Genomic DNA, 15,661 nt, shown 5'->3' with positions numbered 1-15,661 from the left:
TTTTTTTTTTTTTTTCTCTTTTCTCTCTAACAGTTGCTGCTCAGTCACCTGAATGGTGGTGCAGGTGGCCACAGAGACTTATGCCAGCTCTGGGCCCACCATCGCTACCAGCCTCCAACATCTTTTTGTGACCCACCGTGCAGCCATCATTCATCTTGCCCTCTCCTGTCCCGTTCCTGTTGTCTTTACAGCTGGCCATTCATTTAATGCAGCCAAAAAAGCACTTTAGCACTCCAGGTATCTGGCCCCTACAGCAGAGGCTGGTGTGTGAACGCATCAGGGCAACCGCTTGCACTCCTTCAATTTACCCAGTGACCAGGGGTCTCCCCTAACTGTTGGCGCGGGGGTGGAGAATGGACAAGGGGACAACAGAGGGTGGGGGCAACGCCCAAGCGATGCCCCCACTTCTCCTACAGTCCTGTTGACTCTATTTCCCTATTGATTATAAGCTCTCTGGTGCTGCATCTCCTTTTGCTGGGTCTCCAGCTTCTAGTAACTGGATCCTCGGTCTCTGATGTGGGTTTCTAGGTGCCACTACAATCATAAATTATGTGTGTAAAGCATATTCTTTCTCAACTTTTGTGCACATCAAGAAGTACTCCCTAAGTGTAAGAGGAACACACGGGTGCCCTCTGCTATACACGCTTTACTACCATTTTAATTGGATTCAGCACTGCTTACTCATTGCCCAGCTGCTGTGGGCTGCATGCCAGACGTGACGATTAGGCCCAAGGGAAAGCCACCAGCGAGCATGATTTCGCCTTACATAGTAAGCCACAGCACCTATCTTCATTAAACAGAGTAATACAAACTCTTATTACTAGTTCTATGAACCACAGATACACAGACCATGTGGAACCTCCCACTAAGATCTGCACAAATACATGGCTAAAATAAAACTTTAGATAAAAGGCAAGGTACTTCTCAAGTGAGTTTCAGGAGTACTTGCTTATTTTGTTCAGGTTGGTGTAAATGTGAATCCTTAGCAGCTTCCTCCCCCATAATTTGCAACTGTGCAAGGCCATACATCAGGCACAATAATGTCACCTATGGTGCGCAACATCAGTACCTCCTGTTTCAATAACTGATAAGCTGAAAAGATTTGGACAACCCCCAGGTAGAACTGATAAGACTCGGCCTGTAGAACGGCAGTAGCAGGTGTCAAGTCAGTAGGTAAAACCCAGCATGCTTAATGCAGGCAACCTGTCTTGTCGAGATCAACATTACTGCTTGTCCCAGTGCAGTACAAAAAGAAAACGTAAAGAAAAAACGGAGGCCTAAATAGGAGAAACCTTCTGCTGACCTGAGTGAGACATCCCCAATGACTGCAGCATTAACAGGATGCTGTTGTTCAGAGAGGGAACAGTCAGATGGAAGATGAACATCTCCCAGATGGAATTAGAAGCATCTCAGGCCTATCGATTTGGTTGTAACCTTTACTGTAAACAGTCTACGGGGGCTTCATCAGCCACCTGTTCAGTGATATTTGCGTTGAAATTTAGAGCCAACGCAAATGAGAAAACGGCCACGGTTCCTTGCTAAAGCATCTGCTCTGATCTGTCCCTCTGTTTATACATTAACAGGAATAGCGAAGGTACACATTTTAGAAGAAGGGGTAACACAGTGCCACTAACCCTCGCACACAGCAACAGAAACAATGTACTCACCATTTGTCACGATGTTGATGGTAGCAGTAGTGGTATTATATCATGCAATATTTCACTTTCTAATAATTGCTCAATTTTATACTGAAATCAGGCTTGCCAAAACCGGGAGGAAAGCCATCTGTGCTTGGAGGATGACTGCCAGAAACATTTGCAATTTTATTTTGGGGTGATAAACCTGCAGGATGGAACAAAGGCAATGCCCAAATAACCCCTCTCCCTCACCACCCGCACCACCTAGAGCAACACACCAGCTTGGTTGGTCATTACAAAGAGGTCTTTACTATTTTTAAAAGCCTCAGTCATTTAAGAGATAAAAATAGCTCTATTGATTATATGTGGGCCTTCAGTAAACCTCTGTCAAGATTCCCAGTTGATTTAAGAGCCAAATGTAGCAATCACTGCCTTCTGACAGGAGAGAACACCATCTCTAATATATACTTTGCTGTTTCATCTCAGCAGGCTTAATAGAAAACAGATACACTACCAGCAACACCATTACTCTTCCCGACCCTCACTTTGCCTGGGAAATATCAGTGTGAGTCAAATGACCTTCCATTCTCTCATCTGGTAGATGGAATAAAAATTATGCGGCTCCAGGTGACCCAAAGCTCTAATAGGAATGAAACGTGGCCTCCCTTTGTTTTCCTTTTCTTTCAGATAACAAAGGTGACGCAGGAAGCCTGATATATTTTCGCAGCAATCTTGCCAATTGTCACTGATTAAAAGTTTGACATAGCCCTGCAGACACGGTCTCAGCTGCCACACGTCTGCTGTAAACATAACGTTAGGATCAGGCGGGAATCCTAAAACAATCTCTCCAGCTCAGACAACTCTTCAGGTCAGACTCCCTCAGATACTTAGCATATGCTTCCCTTCACTGTTGGAACATATTTAAATGGATTCCAGCCCTTCTTCACCCTCTAAGCAGAAAGATAATTGCAATTTCCAGTGCACTTATGTCTGTGTAACAGATCAAATTGATATATAAGGAACAGATTAATTCTGAAGAAAAATTAGGATCCCATAGAACTTATTGCTGTGTTTAGAGCAGCTAATTGCCGCTTAACATAATCACAAGCAACTTAACTTTGCTGGGTTTTTTTTAGTGCAAGAAATGGGATGTTGTCTCTTCACGCACGGCCTCTAGCTGCTTTCTGCAAGAAACTTGTCCCATTTATTTGACGTGAAAGTGTCCAATTTTTAATGTGATAAAGCAACAGAGAAACGCAAATTTTTACATTTAAGTCAGCTGTTAAGTAATCAGAGCACATTGCTCAGCTTCCGTGCAGTTTGGCCAGTGCTGGCCCTAAAGCCATTTATGCAGAAAACTGACTCATTAACGTAGCTTCACTTACCTTGAGTGAAACAACAACTTTTGTCAGAGTATTTTTCAAAAGGCACCAATTAACTTTGGCATGCAGTGGTTTGATACAGTATCAAACTATCCCCTCTCCCTCCAAATGTGGATGAAATCTGCTGCAACACTGCAAAATGCTAACAATGAACATTTATATATTAATTATTCCAGCTGTGGATTCCACACTAAACCTGAGAGTGCCCTACCTCCACAGCAACCTCCAGAGAGCCCACTGCCTTCTTCCACACTGTGGTAGTCTAATCATGGCAATAGTAATATTTAGGCCAAATCTCAATATCAAACTCTAGGGAAGGTTGCTCAGCACAAGAAAATGCAGAGACATTGCAGTCAGGCAAGCTTTTATTAATGTGCACCAGAACTCGTACAGGAGAAAGGAAAGGTAAGGTTTTCCCCTCTGGAAATCACACACATTCGTCATGATAATTTATGTCTATGCCTGACAGATAAAAACTGCAGGTAAGCAAAGAGTTCTCAAAGATACGTACTTATAATTTGAATCCCTAACTTGTTTGTGAAATCAATTTTCTTAGGTTTTTCTATACCTTATAGAAGAGTATGAAGGAGATTACTGTAAAAATGAGTAATGTCCACAAAACAGATGTAATCCCTGAGGCAAGTTTCAAAAGCACCTGCAGATAAGCATAAGTGGGTATCAGAAAAAAAAAAAACAACTGAACGTTAAGAATACAATCAAATTAACTGGGAATATTCACTTTTCAGAACTAACTCTGACATCTCTCTCCCTTTGACATACATCTAGTCAAAGCTGCCTACATACTTATAGACATTCACCCAAACTTAAAAGGCTCAAGTATCACAGGAAAGGGTTTTTATCAGAAACTAAGACAAATTTCATCGATCTCTATCTTTCCGGGCAAATTTCACAGATCTCTTATCTTTCATGATTACTTTTCATGGACAATCAAGCCTAATGTTTTTTTCTGATATTTTTGGAAACCTCAAAGGAGTAAAATAAATCTGACTCTGAGACTGAAAAATCTATGTAGTTTGCTTTTCATCTGAGGCGAGTATGATGCGTACAATAATCCAGTTCCTGCAGTTTGCTAGTAATTGCTAGCTGCAAGTGGCAGTCTCTGAGCTCTGCTCTGCCTGGATTCATGCCCAGCAAATTCCCAAATTTTAAATCATATATAATCTTAACAGCTTTATGGATAGGTTAATACAAGAAAGAGCCCTATCCCCAAGAATGCTTTTTCGGGAAAAATGATCACCTCAGTATGACAACATGACACATTTTCCACTCATATCTTCATTCCCCCACTTTAGGGTTATGAAGAAAATAGAAGGCAAAGTGAGAAGACAACAGACACACAAAACAAAATGCTACTTCCAAAATACTACTGAGACAAACAGTATTGTCTGTTAACCTGGACATAGGGTTAATTACTGTAATTCAATTTATTTTAAGGGAAAATGTTACGTGTAGATGTAATCAATTAACCCCTGAATATAAAAATCACAATTCCTGTAATTAATAGAACAGTGCAAGATCACTCTAATTACTGGGAGACGGCTACTGAGAGGAAACAGAAAATTATCTGATGTGATTTCAAGGGCAAATTTAAAATTGAGGTGCTGAGGGTCAGAAAAAATAAAAAAAGATTACAGTTCAGAGAGAGATCAGCCCCTGCACCAAATAAATACACTGCTCTACTTCTGACACACATTCACCCATGTACTGTAGAATACAAGCATCCTTACGCATTCATTCACACCCGCTTCTTAGCGCAGCATGAAGGAATTAGAGCAGCATAGAAAGGGAGTCAAAGCAGCACTGACTGATGCCTGGAGTACCAAGTTACAAAAGTAAGTAATAGCTCTGTTATTATGTGCTTTGCATCTTTGGAAAAGCTGTGAAGAAAAAGGTTCAGTGTAGCAAAAGGACAGGTCCACAGAGCATATATGACTGCCTGAATGGGGCGTGATGGATGAGCTTCCTTGCAGACAGCAAAAGCCTGTAATCTGTTCTTGGGCTAGTTGGTCAAACAAGGCAAAATCATTCTCTTCTTCTTCAGGTAATGTTCTCTGCCTTTTCGGTAGCACGTGCAGGGTTTCTGCAAAGGCCAGTCGAGACTGTCACCCAGATGGGTCAGCAGTCTGTTTCCAGGTTCTGTGCTAGGGCAGGCTCAGCTATGCAGCCTACAACACAGCAGTAAGACAAAGCGATTTCTACATCACGCATGGTTTCTACAGCTATTTTAGGACTGATTGGCTACACTCAGGTTCCAACAGCAAATAATGAGATATACAGGAAGAAAAGCCATTTTCATGGCACCGGCATACAACTACTGACTGATGCTGAAAACATTATTACTAATATTCTAGCTGATTTGGTAGAGTTAAAGACTGCGTGCAGCAAACAGAACTCGGGCATCATCCTGATGATGACATTTCATCCACCAGTGCCAGAATGGGAAGTTTCTCGCTTTGGAGTTCACTGAAACACGCACAAATAATCTCTGCATGCTAGATTTGGGTCTGAAACACTAGTGTTTTCTCAGATAACTCAAGATCTCCTTCCAAAGCTCCTGCTCTTTTTCCTCTCTCCCCTATAACTTACAAATCCTTAAAAGAGGGGAAACACAGGAAAAGCAATGGTTCATTACCTGAGTGCATCTGCGTGAATTCTGCAAGAGCACTTGATGACCAGGCGCACGCAAGTATGGCATTTCTATAATTCTGCCAGGTGGTTTTGAACCCAAACGAATTCTTCATCGTTTGTCTGACAGAACAGAAATTCCTGTATAGGAACAGGGAAGAAGAAATGCATTGTAGCTGGCAAACTACTGCTGTTACTTCTTACCCTGCAGTTCTGCTACTTATGTGATTTATATCAAATGCCGCAGAGAGTGTTTCCTCTAACTTTGAGCTGGCCTCAATAACGTGGACATTCAGCTGATCAGCTGCCAGGAGCTGATCTACAGCCAAGACTCAAATTCCTGTCAGCAGATAGTAGAGAAAAAGCACAAAAGAAATTAGATCAGAAAATCCAATCTCTTTTTAATGAGACTGAAGGCTGTATGCATGGACTGTGCTGAACTAACTGGAAAAGCCCGAAGAGCTCCAGGTTGGCATCAAGGTGCGATGCTCTCAACATGAGTCCAGTCCAGGAGCCCCATGTCAAACCATGCCTGCACATATGAAAGATGTCTCAGAAACTTAAGTCTCTTCATGTGGCAGAGTAGCGATTCTCCAGGTTACAACAGAATCATGCAGTAGCAGTTACAATCAAAGGGTGTTGGCTTGTTTCTGGTGATACCAGTGGAAACGCTGCCATTGTCTGCTGGGTTGTGCAGTCGCGATTCCCACTGGACTTCAGAGAGACGTGTACCTGCTGTACAGTTCATATCATGTACATCAGCTAACACATGATGTTGCCTTACCTAATGATAAGCCTTCAGCTTTCAAAGAACTGTATACATATAATACTTAAATCCTTACAAAAGTATGCCTTCTTATATAAAGACTGAGTTACATTCTGCTAACTTTATACGGATTTTGGCCAAAGTCTCTCATCTGAAGTAAGGGAAGTGGATATAACCTATTCAAATTTCCTGTGAATTTTCAGGTTATTCTTACTTTTTTGAAGAAAATCTTTACTTTGGTTCAAGTTCTTTCTTTCTTAGAGTAAGTGAATGAGGTTCTTTTTGCCATATTCCATGCCATACTACTTCTCATTAAAGTCTGCCTGTGAGCAATTCAAAATAGAATCTCATGGGGATAAATTGTTCTGTGGTGAATATCACCACATTCATTTTAAGTAAAATGCTATTCATTCTTTTGCATGTGCGTGCACCTATAGTCAACCTATGCTTGTGAAAACCTCAGTTTCACAATATCTGTGACTATATATATTGGCTATACACACTGATAATTTCTAGGATCCCGAACAACAGGATAAACATCAGCTACAAAATGGTCTATGATTCTTCAGTGAAAAAGCTTTCAGATCTAAATATAGCATGGTCAACACACTTATTCAAAACAGTTTCACTCTAAGATTCACACTTGGAAGAAAAAAAAAATGTGGATGTGTGCTATGTACAAAAGACGACAACCTACCCATGCATCTTCTACAGCAGCTTTTTGGAAGCTCTTTCTCAAAGACTTGCAATAACAAAGTGGTGTGAAGGACCTCACTCCGGCACTTCCCCTCTTCTAATAGAAGAAAATCAACTTTGAAAGAAAGCACTTAACTTTGAAAATCTTTTCTGGAAGCTTTGAAGAGCTCTGTTACCGGACATCTACTTTACCCCTGAGTTCTCAACAGTAACTTTTTCTGGATACTAGTCATACAAGTACCCTAGTAGAAGAAACAGCCCAGGACTTTCTGACGCTCTCTTGGGCTGATCAGTTTGATGAAACTCATTAACAACGATGACTTTACAGATGGCTTTGTTGGCTTGCCACCTATTCTTTGCGGTGTCTGGGTCCACCTGTGGAATGCAGACCTTAAAAGTAGTTTACCTATCAGTAAGAGCTCTGCTTAGTCAGCAGGGAGTCAGAAACATGACTAACTACAGAACAAATAGCACTCTCAGAACTTGCTGTTCAACAATTTTAAATAGGAAAATAGTTTCAGAGGTAGATTATATTCTCCTATATTTCAAAAACAGGAAAAAAGAAGGTTGAAATCCATTGATAATTTATGACTACCTTATTGAATACTGGGACATACCACAACTTGCCTCCTTAATTCAGTGCTAGAAACCCATGTGTTTTCCTCAGCAAACTACTAAGCTTTTTCTCCTCATGCCCTGAGAGGATTACTTAACTCCCTCAGCACAGGGTGAAACACTCTGCAGAATCCACCTGGAGTCAGGGAGGATCCACACAGTGAGTCAGGGAGATCTTTGAAGAAGGCAGCACAGGAACCTACAACTAGCAAGACTAAACTGCTCTCTAAAGTACTTCACTGAAGAATGGGTTTGCTTTATAAGAATGAAAACTCTGGTGCCTCTCTAGCACAGGCTAAAAGAAACGCTTGTATGCTTACTATCTTAATCCTAAGAAGCCCCCCATAATCTCTTCCCATCACTACAGTCACATGCAGCGACTCTCTCGTAAAAGGACTTGGCTTCCCTCACACAAGAACTCATTTGGCTTCCCCTACACCAGAACAGATTACTCTCTTTACTCATACACACCCTTACGTTCTCCAAAAGCTGAGAATGTATTTCTGCCGCAAGTCTGTGGGGACAGATGGTATCTTCCCTCCTTTTTGGAGGGTTTTAAAAAGATAGCTAGTGCTTCACATAAATAAAAAAAACAACTCTTGAGGATCAAAGGATGACCGAACATGGAACATGCCTTTTAATGTACATTAAAATAAAACTGACTTGTGACATTACTTCTTTTAGATGAACGCTGGTAAGCTCTGAAGAGATGTGTTATAAGGAGAAACTGGGATAAAGAGGCGTGGCTAATATCCCCCAGGGACTGGACAATGAAGAATAAGGAGAGGAAGCTGGATCCTCCTGGAGCCCACTGAGCGTGTTCTTTCTTTTTTCTTTATGGAGATAAATTGACTGCGTTTCTCCGTCCCAGTCCATAGGGCTAGGCATCCTACTTTCCCTTGACCCATCAAACCAAGATAACTCCCTTTGCCAGGATTTGAGTGTGTAGCCTCTGCTCTATCTTTCCCAGGGGCCGGGGCAGGACACAGTGATCCAGAAGAGTTTTGCCAGACTGAAAATGCAAATGGGGACAGAAATCTTTTCCAGACAACTACACTTCCATCTCATCTCTCGCTATGCGTACTTAGGAATGCATCAGGACACACATCCTAGGGAAAAAATGCCAGGTCAACACATGCTCCATAGGGTGATTTAAGAATGCTACCTTTTGCTAGCATTCTTCTCCTTCCTAGCTGTCTCTTGAACACAATTAATTGTACTGCATGAACCAATGCATGCAACTCTATAAAAAAAACCTTTCATTTCCAATATGCTGCTTTCAAGGTATTTCTAAAGTAAACACAGACAAAAGGTATGCTTTCCTTTATGACAGGCCTGAAATAAAGCAGCTCTAATTAGGAAAACCAGATATGACTTCAGAGGTAAGACAACTTCAAATGCTAGAATAAGAAATCTCTCCTCTGAGCCTATTTAGCAGCAATCTCCTACCTCTCCTCCTTCATATACCCTTTTCTCTTTGACTCTGCAAATCTATACAATAGGAATTTGATTACTGATTGCTGCTTTGTCACAAATCAACTGCACGTCATCTATCGTCAACCAATGTCCTGCATCAGCTGAACAAAGCGCTGCAGTATTCTGCCCTGACTATGCCAGCGCTTGCAATTTTTGGCTGGGACCAACCATAAAATAGAAGGCTGTAGCTTAGTATCTGTCTATCACTGGCACAATTATAAAGCTTGGGGTACAATCCCTAGGTCAAAATACTGCTGGGGATTAAAGCGCACAACTGGATCAACAAGGCTACCAATGCAAAGAAAAAAAAAAAAAGACACTACTCTACTGGAATTCCCCTTGGTCATTCTTTTTATAAACTTGTATTTTACCTCAACAACACTGCACATTTTTTAAGAAAAAATAAATGCTTGTCCTGAAAAGTTTACGATCTACAACAACACATACATATGTGGAGAAAGAAGGGTTTAATTTTTAAAGATACAAGAAAAATGGTTCCCAACTGCAGTTCTATTGATTCAAATACAGAAGTCTTCTTTAGCCCTGTTCTTTCTTTAAGCAAACATTTTAACTGTCAGACTGTGAAAATATTGATGTAGCTTCTATAGTGTAACAGACTCCATAATAACTGACTTCTCAGATCAACAGTGCTTTAGGCTCCAACAAACGCATTCAGCTACTGACCTTCCAGCCCAGCACCAAGTCCTTCAAAATTCAACTTTGCATGCATGCATGCACATGGATGCATTCCCCAAAATATATGGGTTATTGCTTAGAGTTTGTGTTTTGGCAGGGACGTGGTTTCAGAGCATAGTTTTCCAGTTCAAGAAGCACAAACATGATGATTCATCTCACTAGCAATATTCAACTCATAATCATGTACTTGTTTAGTGTTTCATCGTTACCAACTCATCAGTCAGAGCTACATTTTTTCTAGGTTTACTTAAAAGAGCTACCTAAATCACACAAGGTTTGTTATCCAATCTTTATCCTAAACAGAAGACTTTGGAAACACTGATGTTTGAAAACCCTGAACAGGGTCTGAAAATAGACTTCAGAATTCACCCCCAGTCTTGGTTCGGTAACAGCAGAAATGTTGTCCCTCTTTTTTTTCAGTTGTCCTATAAAAGTTGTCTTTTGTTCTGTCAAATCAATCAAGTTAAATTAGGCTATTAGACTCCAAAAGCTGGATTTAGCCTGAATACTTCAATCATCACTACACATTTGCCCATAAAAGTAAACCTCAGTCACAATGTCTTGGATAAATTTAAGGTTTAACATGTAAACAGTTACCAGATGATCCAACTAAAGGAATATGGCTTCACTCAAGAGTCATTAATTTTTTTTAAGTTTCAATTCTAGCAGTGATGAAAAGGAAGATACTAAATATTATCTTTCTTTCTTTTTTAAAGACAGACAGAGACAAAAAGTCAGTACTGAAAGAGGACAGTGTCCTGAGTACCACGGACAAACAAGAAAAGAAACCATCTCGGCACATTACAGCTTTCTGTTTAAGTCACAGGCAGCTCTTGTATGATATAAATAGCAGTAGCGACTCCCTTGGGATTGCAGTGTTGTGTGAAGCTACACACAAAACACTTCATTGATGTCTCTCAGGGACCAAGGGAGGTTGAAGGTCTATTTCAGCTAACCATCCTAACCTTCCATTCTCTTCCTCTGAAAACCACGCTTACCTTCCTTTTTAACCCTAGGAGCAGCTATAAGTCTAGGTACACACTCCTCTGAAGAACTTGCACTTAATAAAGCTCTGTAAGTTTGATTTCTAAGTAACTGAAAACATACTTTTATAAAGCCTACTGGTCTGTATCTCGGGCATCCAAAAGCAATGAAGGCTTCTGAAAGACTAGCAGGTATCTCCGAGTAAACGAATAAACACAACCACATCTCAGTCTTGCATTGCTTACCATTTACTCCTGCCCCTCCCCTTATTTTCCTGACAACAAGATGGACAACACATGAAAATTTGATTCTTAGGTAAGCCGAGTCTTGTAAATTAGCTTAATGAAATAGATGTATGTCCCTCTGATACTGATTAAGCTCAAGTATCCACTCAGCTAATGACTAAAGCAATACCATGACAGCTCCTGTGGAAATGTCATAGCTATACTTGTTTTTAAACAGTCCTTTACTCAGCACTTATTTCTCTCTCATACCCCCTGGCTATGAAAACAGGCCAGCTTCCAAAGAGCCGACAGAAGCAGCTAACAATCTAAGACATGACTGACATAACATAAAAATCTGCAGCTACTTTACACAGCTTGGACCTCAACATACAAAGGAGGTATGCCTTTGTGTCCCCAGTTTTCAAAGCAGATTACCAGTGCACTGCAAGAGACTGCTTTGGCTCTGTAATTATAGGCATCTTAATAATGGTCTGTTCGATGGCTGCCTACTGCTGGTGCCCAGACAGTTTAATCACTATGCATTCTACTGCAGAGAACTAGCTACCCTTCCTGTCATTTGAAACATGGAACATGTTGTATGAAGGCGGTGTAAATGAGTTTCCCCTGAACTATCTGGCTAATTTACTTTCATTATTTAAAGCCTAAATTATAAAATATACCACTAAAAGTGATAATGTGTTACCTCTTATTACAAAAGGATGTTTCATCTCAGCTCTACTAGATGAACAATCACTCCTTATTATGCCTATACATATATTATCTATTGAGCACCAGCTGCGTGCTCGGCCCTGTACAGACATAGGGAGACGCAGTCCCTGCTCCTGGGAAGCTTTATATAATCGGAAGTAGTGAAGTTTGGCAGTTATTCTGCATGTAGAAATCCAATTGACTTCACTATGGGGAGCAGTTGCAGAAGCAGGCATTAAGGCATACACAGAAGCCAGTACAGTCTCAAGCGATAGACACGGTGAGATGAAATTAATGCAATGCTCCTACATGGACTGTTTTTATTAGGCTTTGTGGAAACAACTGCAAAGAGCGACAAAGAAGAGCTATCAATATACCTGAGCATATGTGAAGATGCAGAGAGATGACACAGTATTACAAATTCCAATAATCCTTCGTGTCGATGCCAGCTGTTTCTTTCCTCCACATCCTGCTGCTGTATAGTTACTGGCTTATTCTCTTCTCACACTACCATGCTTTCAAGTTAATATTGCTCCAGCAACATCCATCAATGGAAAAACCAATGTCCAAAGTCATACAATGACAGGGATTTGTTAAAGACTCCTAGGTAAACACTAGGGGAGAGTCTAACGCAGGAGGAAGACATGAATCACCACAATCCCCAAAACATATTTTACACTTGAGATGAAATCCTCCTGTCAGATTCATACAAGTACTTCCCATAACAAATGTGAAAGTATCTAAAGTACAATCGCATTCAAAAACGATGGACAGAAGAATCGGGAAAAAGCAAGACTGGAGTAGAAAAAAAGGGAGTAGGCCTGGGTACAGGAACTTGGAAAGGGAAGCAGAGAATGAAGAATGCTCAAATGGGGAAGCTGGAGGTTTGGACAGGTGAAGCAGGCTAGGGAGGGAGAGCTTTGGTGGCATCTGGGCACGGAAGGAGAGAAATGACTGGCAACATGAGGGCCAGATGGAGGGAAGACTATAAAGAACAAGAGGGACATTTCAAAATGAAAATAGCTGGAAAAAGACTGGGGTAGAAGGACAGAGGCAGATAGAAAGGAGTCTTTACAAATGAAGGAAGGGAATTATGGGCAAGGGGAGGAGAAAAGGAAAAGATTCACAGGAGATTCAATAAGAAAAGGGAAATAAGGACGTTAACTGGATACAAAGAATTCGAAGAGCAAGAAAACACCGTTAAGCTACCGTTACATATTTTAAGCATTTTCATTTGGAGTGTGGCGTTGCAAATTGGATCCAATGGACACGCGTTACTTTGTCCCTTTACTAACTCACTGAGTTTTTAATCTTACAGAAATAGGTGAAGGAGAGGGAGCGACAGAAGGAAGGAAGTCTCCTGTGTATTGACTGATACTGTATATCAATGAGGCAATGATGCTGCCCCCTCAGCAGCTGGCTCACAGGAAGACTACAGGTCCCAGTACTATGGCTGTATATAAACACAGTTTGTGTCCTGTAGGTCACTACCAGACCAAAAGACACTTCCCCATTGCTTCTGTTGGTATCTCTCTGGTCCTATGCCATTGGCATACCCTCTTTATCAGCTGCTAAATCAAATAAAGAACAGCTAAAATATATTAAATACTTCTTTGAACGCACTTTTCCACGTTGGTAACTGTAGTTGCCTCAGGGATGCATTTTGATCATATACAAAAGAGGAAGTAGCCTTTAGATCATGACTAGGAAGGCAGGTGGCCCACAAAACAACCACTTCATTCTTACGCGATTGAAACTAAAAAAAGTTTTGAGACTTACTGAGCCAAGGGAATTCTGCCTGAGCAGGAGAATTGGCCTTATGTTTTTAGAGATGAAGAAACTGGAGTCTGGGCCCAGCTCCCTATGTATGTTCATGTGGGGCTGTGATTTACACGGTAATTGTGTCCGTTGCCTGCAGCACATGGACTTGTTATAAAAGCATGGAAAATGTCTTCCCACAGAGCATTATCGTACACCTCAGGCAGCAACTGCATAGGAGAGGACTGACAAACAGCCCATAAGAAGAGGAAAAGACTTCCAAGCCTCAAGGTAGAATGGAAGAAGAGCGAGATGAGGAGGACAGAAATGTGAGTTTGGGGAGAAGCACACAGTGGGAAGGGAACTGGTAGAAATAAGAGGAAGCAGGAATGTATATAGAAAGCCCGATATACCATGTACCTAATTTTTATCACAGGAATCAGTTATATCTAAATAAAATGGATCACCATTTTCATACAGCTGAAAAGTTAAAACATCCTTCCCATGAAACCATTATAAATCTGTAAACTTCAGGGTCGATTTAAAAAATTTAACTCAGCTGTTCCAATTTGTATCGGACTGGAATTTGGCAGTCTCAGAAACCAAATCAATTCCAAATGAGAAGAGGATCTATAATATCTGATTTTATAGTTTGAAATTGTATTTTCAAGGGTTTTAGATGCTTCCTGCACCACTCCAAAGTGAAAGAAAGAATAGGTTAATTTTTAAATGAGCTGAATTCAGATTCTAGTTAGAAATACAGATAACCTGCCTTCAGCTTTCTTCCTCTCAAAAACCCAACCCACCAACTGAAAAAGCAACAAACAAAATACAAATATTTAAGGTTAGAACATTTAAGTCCTGAGCATGTACAATAAATATTTGACACTGGTACACTGCATACCAGGCTGCCATGCTGTTATGCAACACACTACTGTTGCTTGCATTCAGTCATTCATTAATTTCCATGCATTTTTCCATGCATTTCTTTTTCCTAACACTGTCTTGTTTTATTGGGGTTACATCTCCTGCACAAGTATTCCATATGGCAAAGACTAGGAGTTGTGCACTTTCACACATTCAAAGTGTTCGAAATAGGCAAACTGTGGATCTGGATTCTGAGAAATGTAGGCAGACAAAACTGCCATTTAATTTAATAAAGTCAATGGGAGCACAGCCAGCAAGTCAGACCTGATGAAATTAATATTCTGCACTAGCTAGTCTGCTAGTTTACGTTATAGGATGTGTCGGGCACTGTGAAACGCAGCATACCAAATTCAGCCTCACACAACCCTACAGCAGGAATGTTCTATTTATTTATATGGAAATGTTACTACTAAACAAGCAGTTTCAGGAGCAGGGGAATCAGTGACGTTTGGTTTGTTAGGAATTTGCGTCGATGTTGATGTCTTTAAAAGGACTGAGTTCCCCTCCTCCACCCTTCGCCTCTCTACAGGCCTCAGTAAAGTCACACTTGAACCTGCCCGCCTAGTTTCATGAAATTTGCAGGAACTTGGAAAACCACCATTTTGCTTGCAGTGTGGGTCTAGAGTCAGCTCAAAAGTTCAAAAGTTATCAGGGGAGAGCTGACAGCCACTCGCGCACAGACAGTACGATCATACAAGCCTTGTTTCTTTAGGAAACTAGGCTAAAAATATAGTCCCTTGCATTAATTGCTAAGAAGAATTTCAGCCCTGACCTACAGTGGGAATTGTACCCCCAATAGTTCAGAGCCAAATTTAGCCCTAGAGACTGAATAAGGCTGACCTTCTCTCTGAATTCCCCCAGTTCTGTGGGTTTAAGACAGTTCCTTCAGGCTGTCCTCACACAGTTGTTTGTATTTAATTAGGAACAGTTCAATTTCCTGTTAACTTGTAAGCAAACAAAGCACCCTCTCCATGAGCACTGGGATTCCTGCTTGGCTGACTTTAAATAGATGAGACTGACCAGATATTGACTGCGGGTTTGGGGAAGAAAGGGCCCTTGTGCAAGAAAGCCATCCTCCTGGGAACCCACTCAGCATAGCGGGGTGCTGCAAAATCCAAGCGGGCCATGGCCAAGCATAGTCTCACT

General features: G+C 41.0%; 1 protein-coding gene across 11 annotated transcripts in view; it reads right to left on the bottom strand.

Annotated features, from left to right (window-relative positions):
* LOC104150539 (semaphorin-6A) overlaps positions 1-15,661 on the bottom strand; it is a 377,711-nt gene that overhangs the window by 71,343 nt on the left and 290,707 nt on the right. For 2 of the 11 annotated variants that reach the window (XM_068927184.1, XM_068927190.1), the window contains exon 1: positions 5,673-5,806. The exons of the other annotated variants lie outside the window; for them this stretch is intronic. The gene's annotated coding sequence lies outside the window, so the exon portion shown is untranslated. Of the gene's footprint in view, positions 1-5,672; positions 5,807-15,661 lie in introns of those variants that run through there. 11 annotated transcript variants of the gene reach the window in all.

The sequence above is a fragment of the Struthio camelus genome, chromosome Z, assembly GCF_040807025.1.
Source record: "Struthio camelus isolate bStrCam1 chromosome Z, bStrCam1.hap1, whole genome shotgun sequence".
NCBI classification, from domain to species: Eukaryota; Metazoa; Chordata; class Aves; order Struthioniformes; family Struthionidae; genus Struthio; species Struthio camelus.
This window is presented reverse-complemented; position numbering and strand designations above follow the sequence as displayed.